General features: G+C 42.9%; 1 long non-coding RNA gene across 4 annotated transcripts in view; it reads right to left on the reverse strand.

Moving 5' to 3' along the window:
- Window positions 1–5,631: 5,631 nt before the first annotated feature.
- Window positions 5,632–20,006, reverse strand: part of LOC119260293 (uncharacterized) — a 34,341-nt gene continuing 19,966 nt past the window's right edge. For all 4 annotated transcript variants that reach the window (XR_005128733.2, XR_005128734.2, XR_008549376.1 and 1 more), the window contains 4 exons: window positions 9,288–9,356; window positions 8,112–8,255; window positions 7,048–7,258; window positions 5,632–5,735 (listed from right to left, as the gene is read on the reverse strand). This is a non-coding gene — a long non-coding RNA (uncharacterized LOC119260293). The remainder of the gene's footprint in view (window positions 5,736–7,047; window positions 7,259–8,111; window positions 8,256–9,287; window positions 9,357–20,006) is intronic.

Genomic DNA, 20,006 nt, shown 5'->3' on the forward strand with positions numbered 1-20,006 from the left:
AGCGCCGTGGAGGTCGCGGGGAGCTTCGCAACCCAGCGCTCAACCGCTGCGCCACCAGGGAGGCCCCACAAGCAATGACTTTTATAGAAGAAAGAAGGAAGTTTAGAAAGACAATAAGGGATTAAACTTTGTAGTTCTAAAAAGAAGGGATAAGATTTTTAGCATTCTTGTAGTGGTTCCTGGTGGTCGTTATCTTTTGATAAGCTTCTGTCTTTTCAGGGAACTTCCGCTGTACTTCCTCTGCTTCAGGGTGTTATGCTGTTCCCCCCCTGCGCGCTGGTTGCCCAGCCGAACCTAGGGACCATGGTGAAAGTCATTCCTAAAGGTCACTGCAGGGGGAGGTGCAGCAGGTATGTAGGGTTTTGCTGTTCTCCCCCTGCGCGCTGGTTGCCCAGCCGGACCTAGGGACGGTTAGCCCTAAAGGTCACTGCAGGGGGAGGTGCAGCAGTGACGCATATGTACTTTAAAGTTTGGGAAATGCTGTTCCAAAAGTGCATTGTTTCAAAAAGCTCAGAGTACCAACTGATACTAGATTTTTGCAAATCTGTAGTTTATTTTGCTATCTCTAGGGTAACAAATGATGGATTAGTTAAGAAAAAGTATATATATATTTTTCATTTTTTTAATTGCAACCCCCCCATTTTGACCCCAATCCCTCCCCTCCCGCCACCCACCCCCCAAAAAGTGTCTCTGGTTCATAGTTTTTTGTTGATTTTGATTTTCACTTTCTTATAGTTATTCATTTTCCTGGTCCCTTATTTAAGTTTTCTAGATCCCTGCTATGAGTGAGACCATCCGGTATTAAGAAAAAGTATATTTTAGTCTAACATAGGGGAAAGTAGAATAATAAAAACTAATCCGTTCAAAATAAGGCAGGAAAGAGGGAAAATGAAATAAAACGGGCAGGAAACATAGAAATCACATTAAAAATAAGTGAGCTAAATATTCCTTTTACAAGATAATGATTTACTGGGAACACATTTAAAATAAAAGGCTATTGGAAGGTTGAAAGTAGAATGGGAAAAGTTGTAACACTGAAATACTAATAAAAAGAAAAATGACATAGACTGTTAATATTAAACAAAATAGACATTAAAACAAATCACATTAGTAAACATAAAGAGGAATACTTAATAATAATAAAAGATTCAATTCAACAGAAAAGATATAATAATTCTAAATTTATATACCTCTGATAACTTAGTTTCAAAATATGTAGTCAAAACTGACAAAGGGGAAAATAGACAAATTTACAGTTATACTGTGATATAATAAAATTCCTTTGAGGAACTGATTGAATAAGTTAACGTAAAAAATTAATAAAGATGTAAAAGTGTTAGGGGGAAAGGATGTCCTGAGATAATCTCATACAGGCTTTGTGGACTCCACCCCCACTCCAGACTAAAGCCATCAGGACATTGGGAAAGACAAATCCCATCACCACCAAGGGGAGGGTGGCTGGGACCTGAGGGTGGAGTTGGGCAGCCAGGTTGGATATAAAAACCAAACACGTGGGCCTTGCTCGCTCTCTGGCTCGCGATCGCTCGCCTCCTGGCTTCACCACTCCTGGCTGGCGGCCAGCTCTCAGAGCGCCATTTTGGGATTCCTGATCGGCGGATCGGGTAGGACTCATTTAAAACTTTGTCTCCCACTTTTCTCCCAGAGCTGTACATTTCCTCATTTCCCTTTCCCTTGTAAATAAACCTTTTATTAACCTTTCACGTGTGCCTGCAGTAGAGCATTGATAAGTCCTTTTAAGCGCGCGGGTGAGGACCCACAGTCAGGCACCCCGTTTTGTATCGGGGCTGCTCTACAACAGTTTGGCGCCCAGATTTCCTCATTTCCCTTTCCCTTGTAAATAAACCTTTTATTAACCTTTCACGTGTGCCTGCAGTAGAGCATTGATAAGTCCTTTTAAGCGCGCGGGTGAGGACCCACAGTCAGGCACCCCGTTTTGTATCGGGGCTGCTCTACAACAAAAGTACTCTGTTTAGTAAATTTAACTTAATGTACACTCACAGAGGCCTGCACTCAACAACAGCAGCGCACACATTCTTTTCAAACTCACACGGAACATTTAGAATTGATGATATCCTTGATCATAAAATAAGTCAGAATAAATTTCAAAACAATGAAATCATTCAGAGTACACCTTTTAACACAATGCAACTAAGCTAAGAATCAATAACGAAAACAAGGTTTAACTGGAAATTAATCACTATTCTAAGTATTCCATACAGCAAAGAAAATATTACAATAGAAATTAGGAAGTTTTTTGAATTGAATGACAATACCACATATGAAGACTTATGGGAGGGGGGCCTTATGGTGGCGCAAGCGTTAGCACTATGAAGAGATCCGCAGCCACTGCAGCATGAGTTGGATCCCCGGCCAGGGAGCTGACCCACATGGCGCAGCATACCTCTCCTGACTTGCCTGCTGCTCCCCTCAGTAGCGTATTTCAGTCAATCTGCCTGTTCTGCTCCCCACTCTGTCTCTGGTGAATCTTCTCAGACCGCCCCCATACCTCTGACCTGTACCCCAGTTCTTGCATGCATAAATAAATCAATCTTAAAAAAAGACTCTTTCAGGGTCTCCCTGGTGGTGCAAGGGGTTAAGCCCCGCACTATGAAGAATCTGAAGCCTCTGCAGCATGAGTTCAATTCCTGGCCGGCCAGGGAGCAACCCACATGGCAAAACAGACCTCTCCTGTCTCGCCGACTGCTCCCCCCAGCTTGTGTTTCAGTCAGTCTGCCTGTTCTCTTTCCCACTCTGTCTCTGGTTAATCTTCTCATCCCCATGTCTCTGGCCTGTACCCCAGCTCTTATATGCATAAATAAATAAATCTTTAAAAAAAAAAAAAGACTCATGGGAAGTTGCTAAAAGTGTGCCTCAGGGGGAGCGTATGACTTTAAAAGCATATAACAGAAAAGAATAAAGGCTAGACAATTTGAGCTAAGATTTTGTCTCAAGAGTTAGTGAAAGAACAGAAAAGAAAAGAAAAGAAACCCAAAGGAAATAGATGGGGAAAAATAATAAAGACCAGAAATTGGGGAAACAGGTAAGAGAGGATTAGCAAAAACAATAGTGATTTCTATCGGGGCAAAGAAAAGGGTGGGAAGAGCACTCCAGGTCCAGAGGCCAGGAAAATTCTAAGTGGCAGAGGGCATGGGGGTGGGGGTGGTGGGAGGAAGATACACAGCAAGTGACCAAGAGAAGAGAGTAGGTCTGGGGTTCTCAAGGGTACTTTGGGGTGGGGGGTGCTGTATACTCTGAAAAAATCCACAGCCTCCACCTTCCTATGAAATACTTAGTAAAACAACTTTCTCTTATTAGTCCATTAGGTGATAGAGTTTATTTTGAATTTATCCATTATGGGGTTGGGTCTGTTTTGGGTTTGCCTTGAAGATCCAAATCCTACTGTAAGAATGGGTACGACGTGGTATAAAGACAATTCTAAAGTATCTGGTCCCCTCGATCCACATTAAGAGCTAGCTCTGAGTCTATGTGTCAGACACTGTTCTGAGACCTTTACCTGCAGGAGCTAATTCCACCCTTCTAGCAACTCTAGTAAGTGGGGTATCGTCACCCCCTTTATAACTGAAGAAGCTAAGCCTCAGAGAAGTCAGGTGAGGTGGCACCATTCCTCAAAGGCAATAGCATGTTGTCCTTGCCGTCTTACATGATCTCCCCACTCCTGTTTGGATGTCTGACGCCCACTTTCCCTTCCGTGTATATGTGAGACGTTCTCCTTAATTATCTTATTCAAACCACGAACCTAGTTTGAAGTAAATAAATTAAATTCTATGTTTATATATAGAATTTTTATGAGTTAATTGTGTAATGTCTGGATTGAAAGCTTCTGGAAGACAGGAATGCTATTTATATACCTATTCTTCCTAGCACTTAGCACAAGACCTGGAATGTCACAATCATTCACAAGCATTTTTTTTTTAAAGATTTATTTATTTATTTATTTATACAAGCACTGGGTACAGTCAGAAGTGCGGGAGGGTGAGAGAATTCACCAGAGCCAGAGCGGGGAGCAGAACAGGCAGACTGATGAAGTACAAAGTACACTGCTGAGGGGAGCAGCGGGTGCAGCAGGAGAGGTCTGCACGCCATGTGGGACCCTCGCCGGCGGCCGGGGATCGAACAGGTGCTGCAGAGGCTGCGGGCAGCTTCGCAGCTCAGCGCTCAACCGCTGCGCCACCGGGGAGGCCCGCATTCACAAGCATTTTTAAATGAATAAATAAGTTGAGTTCTAAAGATTGCTTGTCATTTGGTGTTGGTTGAATAAACACAGATGTGGACAGAGGAAATAGGACAGAGGAAATACCCCATGTGATGAGGGTGTTTCATATTGAGGAGATATTTTCCAATGGCAGGTGTAAATAGATGAATAATGAACAGGACACTTTTCCATTCCACTCACATATGTTCTATAATGTTTGGGGTAGGGGAAATGACAGTCTCTTAAGAGGCATCACAGGATCTGGCTGTCATCAACCTCATTAATGCGGCCTCTTAAGCAATTTGAGGCAAAATAACTTCCATACCAGTGCCAAGCTTCAAAGAGCAGTTGGAAGGAGGAAGTGAGGGAGTAGTAGAATCAGTAACTAGGTTGCTCAGAGAAGTCTCCTGTGATTAGAAAAAAAAAATGTAGTAATTACACTTTGCAGAGACTCAGAATTCAGCACGCATGATGTCGCATTCATCTGTCTATTTCTTTTTTTTTTTTTTTTAAGATTTATTTATTTATTTATACAAGCACTGGGTACAGTCAGAAGCGCGGGAGGGTAAGAGAATTCACCAGAGCCAGAGCGGGGAACACAGCAGGCAGAAGGACCGAAGTACACTGCTGAGGGGAGCAGCGGGCGGCAGGAGAGGTCTGCGCGCCATGTGGGACCCTCCTCCGGTGGCCGGGGAGCAGCCGGGGATCGAACCAGTGCTGCAGAGGCTGCAGGCAGCTTCGCAACCCAGCGCTCAACCACTGCGCCACCGGGGAGGCCCTCATCTATCTATTTCTAATGGTAAGAGATGAAATAAAAATAAATATGAATGGATGTAGCAGAAGGTAATTTAAGACCTTCCCTGAGATGAGTAAAGAAATTCTCTCTCCAGAGGGAGAGGTAGATAAAGTGTCCTCCAGCACAAAAACTGCAGAGATTGTTATAATTCCCTGTAAAAGTAGGAGCAAGAGAAAAGCCGCAGAAGACGTGTCAGGAGTTTGTGAACAGTCTCAGAGCCTGGGCCTGGGTGACGCTTGAAAGAGATCAAGGAAGCACTCTGCTGGCCTTTGACTTAGAGTGATGGCGAGTGGAGGAGCTCTGATGATGGGAAGTGGTCAAGGGGTGGTGGGGAGGGTGCGCTATGGAATCGGGCAGGTGGAACGCAGAGCCTGCCTCCTTTCCTTCCTCCAGTGTAAGTTTGTGCAACTCCAGACTCTCTAGGCCCCAGCTTCTCCCCTGTGAAAGGGACACAATAGCTTAGAGGAAGACAATGATGGATGTGAAGGACTCAACATGACACAGAGCAAACACTCAGCAAATTGAGACCATAATTTCTGCTCTTACAGCTACTCAAGACCATGGTTGTAAGTCAGTCATGGGAGTAAGTCACTTGCCTTGGGTATGAAGAGCGTAGATTGGTTCACTCAGCCTCCTCAACTTGGGTCTCACCAGAATCTAGATAATTACAAACTGCATTCTCCACACTCCCTCTCAAGCAATACTCTGAAAACAAATTAGGTCTGGTCAATTGGATGTACTTGCCTAGACTTGGAAGATGGAGGATATTTCCTGCTTCTTTTCACTGTACATTGTCATTAACAAGCAACACAATGGAGACATGAGGGTTTTTTTGCCTTTTGGAGTTCATTCTCCAACCTCCTGGCTGTTTGGAGGCAGTGTGGCTTCCTGGTATCATGAGCACAGTCTCACCAGTGGATTCCTGCGCCCAGTAACCCTACCAATGGCCTCAGAGGTGGTAGCTCCCCTAGTGGGTCAGTTCTGCAGTATTTTGGGGTCATCTCTGGAAGCCCAAGTCATCTCTGGAAATTCGAAGTTCTAGAACCCCTATCAGTGATATCATCAATACCTCAAGCCCCCTCTAGAGTCACTGTGTTTCCTGCAGCAATGCAGGACTGCATCACTAGATGCTTGCATTTCTTCTCTTCACAGTCTCAATTATATACCACACTTTTTACAAGTGGTTAAAAAAGTTTAAAACATCATTCACTTCACCTGGTAATATTACTTTTTCTGAGTTATTCACATCTGCAGAAAGCCCAATCAATCACCCCATCTTTATATAACTAAGCCTAAGCTGGTGACAGCTGCCCAGACTGCAGCTAGGATCCTGGAAAGGGAATAACCAGAGTGGGAAGAATCAGAATAGAGCAGACTCCAAACTCTCAAGCCAAAAAAGTGAAGCTCAGTCAATACTGATGTTCTTATGGAGTATCTAAAAATGGAGAGGCTGAAAGAAAAGAAATTCTCCAGTATTGCCCCCAGAGAGATGGAGCTCTGATGACTCAATATGAGTCTTCCATTCGATTTGGCAGATTCAGCTTTTTAATCAGGAATGACTCACCATACCTCTTTGGTGACTGTATTGCTTAAAAAATAGTCACCCTCTGCAATGGACTCAGATCCTACTTGGAAAGAGTCAGGAAAGAAACATATTGTGCTACCTTCTCATCTTAGCTTAGCTTCCCTTTTGATAAAAGATCATGCTGATCATCTGATAGCTATGCTACTGTGGTTATCATTTCTCTAGCTCCTGGGACGCTACTAAGTTAGCATTCTAGGCTGGTTATCATTTCTCTAGTTCCCGGGATGCTACTAAGTTAGCATTCTAGACTTTATTTTTGACCTTTTGTGAGTCTGAAATCATTTTATCAACGGCTCAGTTCTTCAGAGCCTGACAATGATTCTACGGAGAACTGAGAGGAGTTTGTGAATCTATACACCTGAGTCAAAACCGTAGCTCACTGCTGAGAAGCATGTCAGCCACGGAGACCTTCTTCTACCCCCAAAGCCTGACCTGTATTCCCAAGTGGATGAACACATTCCCATTGGCCAATTCTTCATTATTTTCAGGTGGCTTCTTCAATACCATTTATTGGTATTTAATCAGGAGACAAGTTGGAAAAGCCAGGGTCTTGGCTTCAAGAGTTAGAGCTTCAGATCCTGACTCTGGCTTCCTGGCTCTGTGATCTTCGACATTTCATTTCTCTGTGTTGCACTTCCCTAATCTATAAAAAGGAGCCAATAAGAATACCTGCTTTGTATGGGATGAAAGATATGCAAGGAAAATACACTCAATAAATTGTAGCACTCAATAAAATTTGTGTAGCCACATTGTTGTACTCATCCTTATGTCACACACCTACTTTTTTTTTTGCTTGCTCCAAAACCAGACTCCGCCCCTCAGCCTTTTTTTCCTAAGGAGACCTCCATTTTTAGAAGTAAGAAGAGAAAGTTCTTTTGATTAGACAACTTTCCTCAACCACTATGTAGGCAGATAGGGTCATGTGACTGAATTCTAGCCAATGGAACGTAAATGAAAGTGATGTGTGCTATTTCCTAATCAAAGCTTGAAGAAGTATTTTTGCTTCTTCCATTCTCTCTGTCCCCTTCCATTAGAGAGATGCAGCTGCAGCTATGTCATGCCTCTAGAGGGTGGCTGTATTAGTCTAGGTTCTCCAGAGAAACAGAACTAATAGGATGTATAGAGAGAAAGATATTTGCTATCGGGAATTGGCTCACATGATTATGCAAGCTATAAAGTCTGAAATTTGCAGTTGGCAAGCTGGAGACCCAGGAGAACCTATGGTATAATCCATTCTGAGTCCAAATATCTAAGAACCAGAAGCGCCAGTGGTGTAAGTCCCAGTCCCAGACCCAGTTCAGTGACAGAAGACTGGTGGTCCAGCTCAAAGTCACTCAGGCAGAGCGAAAATTCTTACTCAGCCTTTTGTTTAGGCTTTCAAGGGATAGGATGAGGTCCACTTTGAGGACAGCAATCTGCTATACTCTGCCTACTGATTAAAATGTTAATCTCATTCTGGAACATTCTCAGAGGTACACCCGGAAATAATGTCCTACCTGTAGCCCAGTCCAGTTGATTTAAAATATTGATATAAAAAATATCCCTCAAAGTGGCAGAATCACAACATGACAGGAGTCCAGGTAACATGATGGCCAATCAGGAGAAATGCTTGCCAGACAGAGCATCTTCCCTGGACTCTTCTGTGGGTGAAAAATAAACTATTATGTTGGAGTCATTATCCAGACACTTCGGCTATCACACAGAACAGACATTGCTGAGAAACCACTCATTTAGCAAAATTGTGCATTCAAAATAATGCTTTTAGGAATATTAGGATTATAGTCAAACCACTAAAAATTTATGTAACTTTGTAACGAGAGCAGTAACAAAAACAGTAATGGGCACCTTGAGAGACAACTTGGACTATCCAGGCAGGAAGCTCAGCACGGTTAGAGGTTGCCTCAAGGCTATTAAAATGCTATTAAAAAATAATTGTGGGAAATTATAGAGACAGAGAACAGATTAGTTTTTGCTAGGGATGAGGGAGGGTGGTGGAAGGGGCTGGGCCTGGCTGTGGAGAATAGCACCAGGGAGTCTCGGTTAATGGAACAGTTCTGTTGCTTAGTTGTGAAAGTAGCTACACTAATCAACTTGTGATAGAACTGCATGAGTGTACACACACATACACACTCACACGCACACACAGCACGTAAAAATCTGGTAAAATCTGAATGAACTCTGTAAATTGTACCAATGACCCACATCAGTTTTCTGGTTTTGATATTGTGCTATAGTTGTGCAAGATGTCACCACTGAAAGCAGAATATCTGAATAGACACTTCTTCATAGAAGACATCCAGAGGACAACAGGCACTTGAATGAAGGCTCATGTCACTTGTTAGCAGAAAAATACAAATCCCAACCACAACAAGACAGCATCTCACACCAGGAGGATGGCCCATATAAAAAAGGCCAGCTACAACAAGTGTTGGTGAGGGTGTGGAGCAAAAGGAGCCCTTGTACACTGTTGGTGGGATGTGGACGTTCTACCCCCTATGGTAAAGAGCAGGAAGATTTCTCAAAATATTAAAAATAGATCTACAATATGATCCAGCAACTCCACTCATAAGGTCTTATTCAAAGCATATAAAAAAACACTAATTTGAGAAGATCTCTGCACTGCTATGCTGTATAGCACTATTCCCAATAGCCAAGCTATGGAAACAACTTACCCAACTTGCCCAACAGCAGATGACTGGATAGCGAAGCCAGGGTGTACATGCACAATGGAATCCACTCAGCTGTAAGAGGAAGATGGTGCAATTGTATGGGGAACATAACCAAAATGAAAATGCATACATTGTACAAAGATGAAAAATGATGTAAGAATTATATAAAATAAAATATTTTAAAAAAAAGAAGTAATAGATGAACTACTTTGTCTTCAAAAAAAAAAGAGGAAGATGGAATCTTGCCATTCGCGGCACTATGGATGGAACTGGAGGAGTTTATGCTAACAGAAATAAATCACAAGAAGAAAGACAAATCCAGATGAGTTTCTGTAGAATATAAAGAAACAAAGCAAAGGAACAACAAAACCAAACAAACCCTTGGCGACTGACTGCAGAGCTGAGGTGGTAGGGTGGGAAGGAAGAGTATGGAAGAAAGGACAGAGGCTGGTTTGGTGAGCTGTGGTGGAGGTTGTTAGTGCTCGGTAGTGGGTGAGAATCGCAGCATGCATTTGAGTGACAAGCACTCCCAAAACATATGCAGTGTTTTAAGCCATCACTACCTCAATTAAAAATAAAAAATGTTGTGGCGCAAGGGGTTGAATATCGCACCATGAGGCAGTCCACAGCCTCTGCAGCACGAGTTCGATCCCCGGCCAGCCAGGGAGCAACCCACATGGCGCAGCAGACCTCTCCTGACTAGCTGGCTGCTCCCCTCAGCAGTGTACTTCAGTCAGTCTGCCTGTTTTGTTCCCCGCTCTGTCTCTGGTGAATCCTCTCACCCCCTGCATATCTGGCCTGTACCCCAGCTCTTGTATGCATAAATAAATAAATCTTTTTTAAAAAATGTTACCATTGAGAAACTGGGTGTTGGGTATATATGGAAACTCCAGTACATTGTTTTTTGATTTACTACAAATTTATAATTATTTCAAAGTCAAAAGTTCTTAAAAAATGGGCACAAATGATGGGTGTAGTTATAGAAATAAGGCAGATGGCAATGAGCCCAGGGCCCACTGCCCTGCATCTAGACGCCAGAGGAAGAAACGCCCTGTCCTAAGCAGGGCTGGGAGCATAGCTGCCTGGGAAGGAAGCCCCAGCTGCTGCTCTTAGTTTTGTTTCTTAACAAACACCTGAAAGAGTTCTTGACTGTGTCGCAGCCAAGGGCCGGGCCCTACCTGTGGAAGGTTATAATTCTGTTCCTGCTGTCCTAGCAACTCTTCTCGCAAGGTATGTTAATATTTTCTATTTGATTTACTTCTGTTTTTGTCCAGGCTCTCATTAGCCATTTACAAAGTTATACTTGATTGCAAGCAGGATGCTTTCAAAACATGAACCGCAACAGATTTAAGGGACAGAATTTTCTGGAAAGTTTTAAATGCTGTGGAGAACCCGCCCTTTGTGTTGTTTAGGGGTATTTCTGCAGTTTGCTGATGTCCCTGTGCATAAAGGAATACAAAAGGCTCAACCAACAGAGCTGGTGACTGTGACAGCTCTCCACTCGGAGGGCTCAAGCATCAGTGCTTCAGAATCACCAGGGGCTTCTGTTTAAAATGCAGGTTGCCTGGTTTCCCATTCCCAGAGTTCCTGAAAGGATGGTCTGGAACTGAGGTCCAGGAATATGCATACAGCAAGCCCCCAGACCTCGGCACTGCCTGTCTGAGAATCACTTCTTGAAAAGCACAGGCTTAAATCCTCAACCAGGAGGAGTCTGGCACACTAGCTTTTAAATATTTAGTTGAGTTCCTGCTGAAATAGTGAGCTGTGCAAGAGATGAGTAGAGGCAATGCTTCAAAGACATGCTGAGCAAACTGAAAAGCAAGTTAAAGCACCGTGACATTGCTTCCCAAAGCCAGGGATTGACAGCAGCTGACAGTCACGCTGGTACCAGTGTCACCTTTGAATACAAAGAACATTGGGTATTTCGACTTATTTCAGCAGGGATAAAATGTTAGGGAGGAAAATATTCCCTTAACTAGTTTCCTCCTCTGAAAGTTATCAGTGTAGAATAGTAATGCCTTATATTCATGCATCAGCTTTCCAATCGCAACTTATTTGAAGCCATCACAAGAGAGATCTTTTAAATCATCTGCCCTTAGGCAAATGGTCCATTTCTTAAAATTCCTTGAATGCTGAAAAAGATACTTTTGAAAAACACATCCCAAGTCCTTTACGGCTTAGAAACAGTTCCTTCTCAGGATGTTAGATGTCCAGTTGAAGTAAAAGCGAATATAAATGAAGGCAGAAAGCTGGTTAACAGATGCTTAAGATATCAAGGAAAAATCTATGCCCATGTGACACTGTGTTGCATTTGAATTAATAAATTTACCAAATACTATTCTGAGCACTCATTTAAGAACACTCTGCCTGGTCCATTCTTAGAATTTGGGTTTAGGATATTCTTGGTTTCTCAAGGACAAAGACTAAAGTTCATTGGTTTTGTATATTCCACATTTAGTACATTATGCACTGTATAAAAGATGTTCAGTAATGTTGAAAGAATGTACATTCTCTTTCAGAATGCACTAAGCAGGGGAAGCCACAGGGTGGGAGTGAGGGGTAGTAAGGAAAAGCATCACCTCACTTCTTCCTCGTTTTACTCTGAAACCTATAGTTCTAGTAATTTGTTCAAAACCAAAGAGTTATCTGAGCTAGATGACATGGTGATGGAACTTCTGTAGGCCAGAGGGAGCAGTAGGAAATCAGAGCCAACAAAGACTCTTCCGCCTGAAAAGCTGGAGGTCTTCTGCAAATAAAAACAAGTTCCAAGGCAGGCTGCTCTAACTAAGCACTTGGATCAGCTATAATTTAAGGTAAATGAAAACAGTACCAATTGCACCAGATCCTTGATTTTAATTAGTCCATTGAATCTACACAACTATCCTATGAAATAGAAATTACTATCTCTGAGGAACTGCATTTGTGCTTGCTCATTATTGTATCCCCCACCATCATCACCTCTTGATGCCCAAATGATAGTGTTTCAGCTTCCTTTCCCATTTAGACCTGACAGAATGGCTCCACCAAAGAAAGGTGGGGAGAAGAAGGGACATTCTGCCTTCAATGAGGCTATGACCAAAAAATACAATATCGACGTTCACCAGCACATCTATGGGGTGGGGTTCAGGAAGCAAGCCCCTTGATCACTCCAAGGGATCTGGAAATTTGCCCTGATGGAAATGAGCATCCAGATGTGCACGGACCCCAGGCTCAAAGCTGTCTGGGCCAAAGGAATAAGGAACATCAGTTCAAGTCTCACTTTTGTCACTAAGAAGCTTCCTGATCTAGGGCAAGTTACTTGTTCCTCTAAATCTCAGTTTGCTCATCTATAAAATGCCACTCATAATAATCATTTTATAGGGTAGCTTTGAGAATAAAATAAAATTACATAAAACACAGCATCTAGCACATTCTATATGTTCAAAACTACTGGTTATTATTGATTAAGGAGAAACAGGAGTTCACAAGCTTTTTCTGTAAACTAAAATCAACAGTTAAAGGGGTACCTCTCTCCCTGATCTCAACCAAGGGGCTCAAGCCAAAGAGCTAAGACACAGCTGGACTGGTCCTGTGAAGAAGATGCAATAACAACAAAAAATGTTGTCTCTTGGCACATCAGTAACTTCAAAGAAAGACAGACTGAAAGGAGTACTGTTAAAACTCCCAGTTCCGAGAAGATAAAACTCTAAATAGATAGGGTACATTTAAAAACCCTCCTGGTTTTCTTCAATGCATAGACAACATCAAATAGATACATTAACTGGACACCTGCCCAGACTTTTTCTGTAAAAGTCCTTGAAAATGTGAAGTGTTTTCCTTGCAGACTGTATGAAATTCTCATTGTGAGACTCAAGAAGTTGGGCAACTTTCCCAGAGCTATCCAGAGGCGGTTCCGGGTCCTGAGTCTTGATTCTTTAATAAACTCACTTAATTTTTGCTTGCCTCAATTTATTAAAGCCAACAAGGGTCAGATGGAGATACTTTTGACAGTGAGAGCTATGCAGCCTCTGTCCTAACTACGCATCTCTCTAATGTCATGGACACCCAGCCATAAGTACGTAAGTGACTGACTAATATATAAATGAACTAGCACGGCTATGTTCCAATAAAACTTTAATTGTGAAACAGGCAAAGGACTAGATTTGGCCTGAGATCATAGTCAGCTGTCCCTGGACAAGGAAGACCTGGTTGGTTTCATAGCACTGTAATACTACTTTGTATTATTTTCCCTATTCTTTTGCACACTCTAATATTGATACTCAAGAACTGAAAGTTAGTATTCCTCTCCTTGCTTCTTCCTTAATGAACATGAAATATCATATCTCAGGGAAAAAATGGCTTCCAACCCTATCCTTTCAAGCTCATGGTTTCAAAACCCAAGGGAAAACTAAATTTGCCAAGTGTCTTTACAGACTCAACCTATTCAATCTTTTTGAAGAGCCACTTTACATTCTCAAATGTGCTAACAGGTCTCACAAAATTAGGTTTATTATCTGTGCCACCCCAAGTTATCCTGCATTCCCCATTATTACCTTCGAGCTCTACCAGTTGTGGATCTTAACATGGCAGCTGGCATCCCCTGATATTAATACCAAGTGCTCACCCAGTTGCAGCTCCTTCCAACTTAAGGAAATACCCCTCTGGGGCATCTCAAAATAGTTTTCTACAATGAAGGTAAAGTAATTGCGTGACCTCCCAGAATTTCATTCCCCAAAACTTACAAATTTAAATTTACTATTTATGGTCAATGTGATCAGGTTGCTTTTTTGGGAAAAGTTCATCTACTGGGGTATGGAGGCTGCGGCAGAATGGGGCAGGAGTCAGCAGGGAAACTGGATTAAGAGGCGATTGAAGTCTTCCAAGCACCCTTGAGAAAATCCTGGCAACAACAGTAGAGGGGTGTGTGGGAGACAAGGGGAGGGAAGAGTATGGAGAGGAGAAGAAAGTCCAGAAGTCTCCAAGGAGCTGGTTCTAAGGACTAGAATGGGGAGGGGAAGGGAAAAGTCATCTTCCAGAATTACTCCCTGTAGTATTTGAACTCTTGAATGATTAAGTACTGTTTTTTATTCATCTCTGTGCCAGCCCAGCCTCTTGTACCAGAGTCTTCCATTTGGCAATGGTTAAATCAAACTTCCTTTCTGTTAGAAACTGAGGTACCAGGTTCTTTCCACAGTACTCCTGAATACCCTTCACTTTCAAGTACATGCAGCTGTTATGAGGGGTAATTTACAGCCCTCAGAAGGGCCTCCTGTTTTTGTTGGTCTGCCCATTTAGCGGTTTTGTGCTGGATTAATGGCCTGGTACATGAATCACAGTGACTACCCATGCAGAATTAAGCACTAACAGGAGGTTTTGGGAGACCATCTCCTATGCCACCTGGAGCCCCAGGCAAAGGTCAGGCGTGGTTGAAGCCCCCACCCATCTGTCCCCAGGTCTCTGCCAAGCGTATGTCACAGACACATTTATACTGGTGCTGTGGAAAGCCCCCCTGTTCATACCTCTCTAGCTAGACTCTTGAAAGAAGTTTCTACCACACTGCCAACCAAAGCCTCAGTACATCATTCTGTGACTTACTGAACAAGCAAAGCTCTGTATCCCTGAAGCGCTGGATCCAACTGAAAAAGCAGACTGGCTTTCTGAAGCTAGAGAGCCTTCCATCTGCTTCTGATGGAGGACAAGAATAGTGGGTGCAGTAGAGATTAGCATAACCATCCACACAGTTGTGGAAACTGTGCAGTATCCCGAGGTGCAGTCTAAGGATATGGAGATTGAGCCCAACAGACTCCCAAAGGCAAAGATATGGAGATTGAACCCATTGTAGAATCTCTGGTCCCTTTCAAATTCTACATAGTTATCCAAAATTAACAACCAACTGACAGCTCACAAGGAGTGAGCCCCTTCCAAACAGAAGAAGACTGTATCAGTTCAGTCTCTGCACTGGCTCGGGGCAGCAATCCAACTGCCCACCTGTGACCATGCAGGTACCTCTTTTCACCAACTCTCCTCTGCAGGGCAGCAGCTTCCTGCCTGCCTGTGACCTGTCAAGGCCACCTGTCTGCAACCATGCAGGCCTCTCTTAGCAAACCTGTCCCTTCTGGGACAGCTCTTCCTGCCCGCTTATGTCCATGCAAGTGTCTTTAGCTGTTTTATCCCTTCCCTAGTAAATCTGCCCTTTAAATATAACTAATGTCTGTCTCGTGAAGAAACTTGCCTGGGAAACTCGCCTTGTGTCGCTGGAATGGGAACTCTGGTGAAACCTTTCCCTAAGTGAACCCAAGGACTCCGCACTGCAAACCCACAGACTCCAAAAAAATGACAACACTCTCATACCCAGAAGAGAGAACACCCCCAGAAGGTAGAGTTGAAAGCTATGAAGGAGATGCAGAGGTAGCAACAGCAGGGAGTCATCTCAGAGAAAGACGTGAAGGGCCTGGGGTGGGTGGAGACAACCTTGCAGAGATGAATTGAGTTGGGTCTCTAAAGGTTAGAGGTTAGCCTGTTTTGGGATGAGTGCTATTGTGTTTGGCGCTAGGTGATGGCTCAACTTAGCACCCTGACTCCTGCCTAGTAAGTACCAGCGGGTCCAAAATGCTTCCTAGAACACACACATTTCCAAACACGCCCTGGAGGACTGCACTTGCCTGGGTGTGGCCCCTGATGGATAGCAAAGGAGGTTGTGGGGTGGCTGAAGTGCAGACTCTTGTGTGGAGGAGGGGCACACAGGTCCCCTTCTCCAATCCCTGGCAGAACATCGGGATTGTGGGAGAGGAAGTGCTAAGAAGCAACATTTAAAATAGGCTAAAGTGGAGGTTAATTATTAATTGCAATTCACAGTATACAAAGGACCCCCAAAGGCTATGTTAAACACTACTGTCAAGTACAATTAGGAAGTCAAAGGCGAGCAGTGGATGGGATGTGAGCTCTGAACTCAGGCCTCATTTGAATCCCAGCCTCACCACTTAATTGTTTCCTTGGGCAAGTGACTCCTTTTTTTCTCAGCCTGTTTTATCATCTTAAAAGCATAGATCAGACTTCTTCAAAAAGCTGGTGTTCACATGTCTTCAATCTGATATTAAAAATATTTAAGCCCTGAAATTTCTAATTTAGAAATCAGCATAAGTGCTCTAACCAATATATTGGATTTTTTGGAAAGTGTTCCAAATTTGGGTTGTGTGTAGATCAAAGTTAGTTGAAAATTTTCCCTCTTTTTCAGTTAATCAGGTAATATTTACACCAACTTTAGGTGTCCAGTTTGGTGAGTTGGTATAATTTTGTGCAATCATTTACCACCATAATCAATAAATAATCTCCTCACCCTAAAACGTTTCCTCATATCCATTTGTATTAAATTATCTCCCCTCACTCTAGCCCCCAGGAACCATTTGTATGTTTTTTATCATTATAATTTCTCATAGTGTAACAGGGTGGTCCCCAGGAAAGGAGGAAATTCCAGGTTCCCTGCCTCACCCAAGGGAGGGTGGAGCTGAGCAGGAAGAGGAGAAGCAGCAGAAGAGACTGAGGAAGGAAGCAGGATGGAGCCAGGAGACCTGGAGGAGGCGCATGGAGCCTAGAGACACGTGAAGAAATTGTGCTTGTCTTTTGGTCGTGGACTGGGTGACACAGATGTGGGCGAGACCCGTGGGGAGGTGACAATGGCAGCTTTTATCTTGATGTTGATTTTGCTCTTTTCCTTCCGGGCTTGTCCGGTTGTTTGTGACCCTTTTCTGTGGGTCCCCACTGGAAGATGCTTTAGACTAGTAGCAGGCTTTGGGGCCTTGTTCTGGGCCGATCCCATTTGGATGGAGTTTTACCCACGAGGGGACGGGTAACTTTGGGTGCTTCATTTAGAAACTAGACTCTTTGCCTTACCTGTGTTGTTTCCTAGTTTTATTAAAGTTCCTTCCCATTAAAGTCTCCTATGTTTTGTGTTGATGCGGCGGATGGCAGAACCCATTTAGAATAGGCAGGTTTGCGGGGTTTTGGGCTGCCCCTCTCCCCGTCCTATAACAATAGGCTGTCAAATCTTTGACTTCTTTTGCTAAACATAAGATTATGAGATGCACCCATCCTGTTATATATTTTAATATTTCCGTTCTTTTCATTGCTAAGTAATTTTTCATGGTGTGGACACATCATACTTTGTTTATCCACTCTACTTTGATAACCATTAGGTTGTTTTCAGTGTGGGTCTTTTATGAATAATGCCACTACTACTGATGGGGGGAAAGGATGTCCTGAGCAAACTCCATACAGGCTTTGTGGACTCCACACCCACGACACTGGGAACTACAATTCCCAAGATCACCAAAGGGAAGGTTGCGAGGACCTGAGAGCAGAGTTAAGCAACTGGCTCTTGGTTTGGGTGTTTAACTGGCCATGTGTGTGGCAGGGGTCGCCCTCTTGGCCAGGAGGCATGCTAGGTTTTTGCCAGCTTGGAGGGTCATTGGGATTCCAAGTCAGTGGAAACAGGTAGGACGCATTTAAGAACTTATCTCCCTCTTTTTCTCCCTGAGTTATTCATTTCCCATTTCCCCTTCCCTTATAAATAAACCTTTTATCAACCTTTTGTGTATGTCTGCAGTTCAGCATTAGTATGTTCCCTTTAAGCACGCAGGTGAGAACCCAGAGTCAGGCAACCCGTTTTACGTCGGAGTTTGCCCTATAACGCTACAACCATTCATGTACATGTTTTGTCTGGACATGTAGTCCTTAAGTAGATCCCCAGAATAGGAATTCTGAGTTGTATGGTCACAAATCTTTAACTTTATAAGGTAAAGCCATATTGTTTGCCAAAGTGTCTGTCTTCCCATCCAGCAATGTAGACTTCTGACTGCACCACATTGTTGTCAACACTGGGTAGTGTCAGTCTTTTTTTACTTTATCCATGTTAGTGTATAGCAGTATTTCATTGCAATTTCAATGGAGATATCTTTGATGATCAAGAGAGCTGAACACAGTTTCATGTACTTTTGAAAAATTTAAATCAAAATATCAAACGAGGTGCCAAAATTCAGTCACTGGAAACATATTAACCAGGGGACTTGAAATTTACCCTTTCATAAGCAGAAGAGGTAGAGAACAAATTAAACAATGAGCTCTCAAATGGCATATAATATTAATTTTGAAATTATGTAATTGCATTTTGGGATCTCAGTTTGTAGGATGAATCATTTGCTGAAGCACCTATTTTTAATTGGATAAATTTATGTTTTAAAGGAATGAAATGAAATTTAAGAGACCTGTAATTATGCAGAATCATAAATAGAGACAACTTGGCTGATGAAGTTTTTCTTATGAAATATTTGTTGCAGGTACTTTGAATGAAGGCAAAAAAATGCAACATCTGTGAAAACATTTGGGATGAAATACTTATACATCTCAACTGGCAAAAACTTAAAATCATGGATATCATTGTATTAGTTTACTAGGACTGCCATAACAAAATATTACAGATTTGGAGATTTTAACAACCAAAATTAATTTTCTCAAAATCTGGAAGCTAGAAGTCCAAGGTCATGGTGTTGACAGGCTTAGTGTTTTCTGAGTCCTGTCTCCTTGGCTTGCAGCAGGCCACCTCTGGCTGTGTCCTCCTGAGCTTTCCTCTGTAGATGCCCATCCCTGGTATCTCTCTGTGTGTCCTTCTTGCAAGGTCACCATTACATTGGATTAGGGTCCACCCTAGACCCTCTCTTAACTGAGTCACCTCTTTGAAGACCTTTTCTCCAAATACAGTTACACTGTGGGTTAGTGTTTCAACTTGTTGGTTTTAGGGAAATACAAGTCAGCACCTAATACTGCTCCATTTAGCAGGCCAGTTTCTGACTTCCAATTCACTTCCACATAGCCCATGTTGAGACATGACCACAAATATTTAGTGAAGGGTATAAAGTGGGTCAGAAAGTGGATGCCCTCTGTCCTGCATCTGTAATCACCCTTGTGATATGTGCTTTTCCACGTGTAATGGAGACCTGCCAGGCTCCAAAGTCCAACTGTTTTGACCAATAATATCTACTTGGTCTGCTCACATTGGCATGTTAAATAAAAAAAAGATCAGACAGTGGTGAAGTGTAGGGGAGGAAATAAAGATCACTTGCAAAACCACACCACGCAGTGGTAGCCAGTGTTAGCAGGTTGTATATCTATCAAAATGTTTTCTCTATGTGAATATATACTACTTTTTAACATAATACAATAACTTTCTACTTAATATATGATAAGCATCTCTCCCTTTCAATAAAGATACCTTAAGACATATTAAAATTCACACTGCACTGCACTATGAAGCAATCCGCAGTCTGCTGCATGAGTTTGATCCACCACCAGGCCAGGGAGCAACCCACATGGCACAGCAGACCTCTCCTGTCTCGCCCACTGCTCCCCTCAGCAGTGTATTTCAGTCAATCTTCCTGTTCTGGTCCCCACTCTGTTTCTGGTGAATCCTCTCACTGCTCCCCCATCCCCACATCTCTGGCCTGTACCCCAGCTCTTGTATGCATAAATAAATAAATCTTTAAAAAAAAAATTGACACTGGTTAACCCTCCCCCCCCCACACACCCCTTCCTTACTTACAGCCATCGCAGTCAGCTGGAAATTTCAGGACAAAAGAGGCAAAGATCACTCGATGTTAAGCAGAGTGCAGACATTAGCCCATGACTGCTCCAACCTTCTGCCTAACAGCTGGACCATAGATTGCCTAGTGATGCTGGGCCCAGGTCAGGGAG

The sequence above is a fragment of the Talpa occidentalis genome, unplaced genomic scaffold (genome assembly GCF_014898055.3).
Source record: "Talpa occidentalis isolate TD23 unplaced genomic scaffold, MPIMG_talOcc4v2.1 talOcc4.6, whole genome shotgun sequence".
NCBI lineage: Eukaryota > Metazoa > Chordata > Mammalia > Eulipotyphla > Talpidae > Talpa > Talpa occidentalis.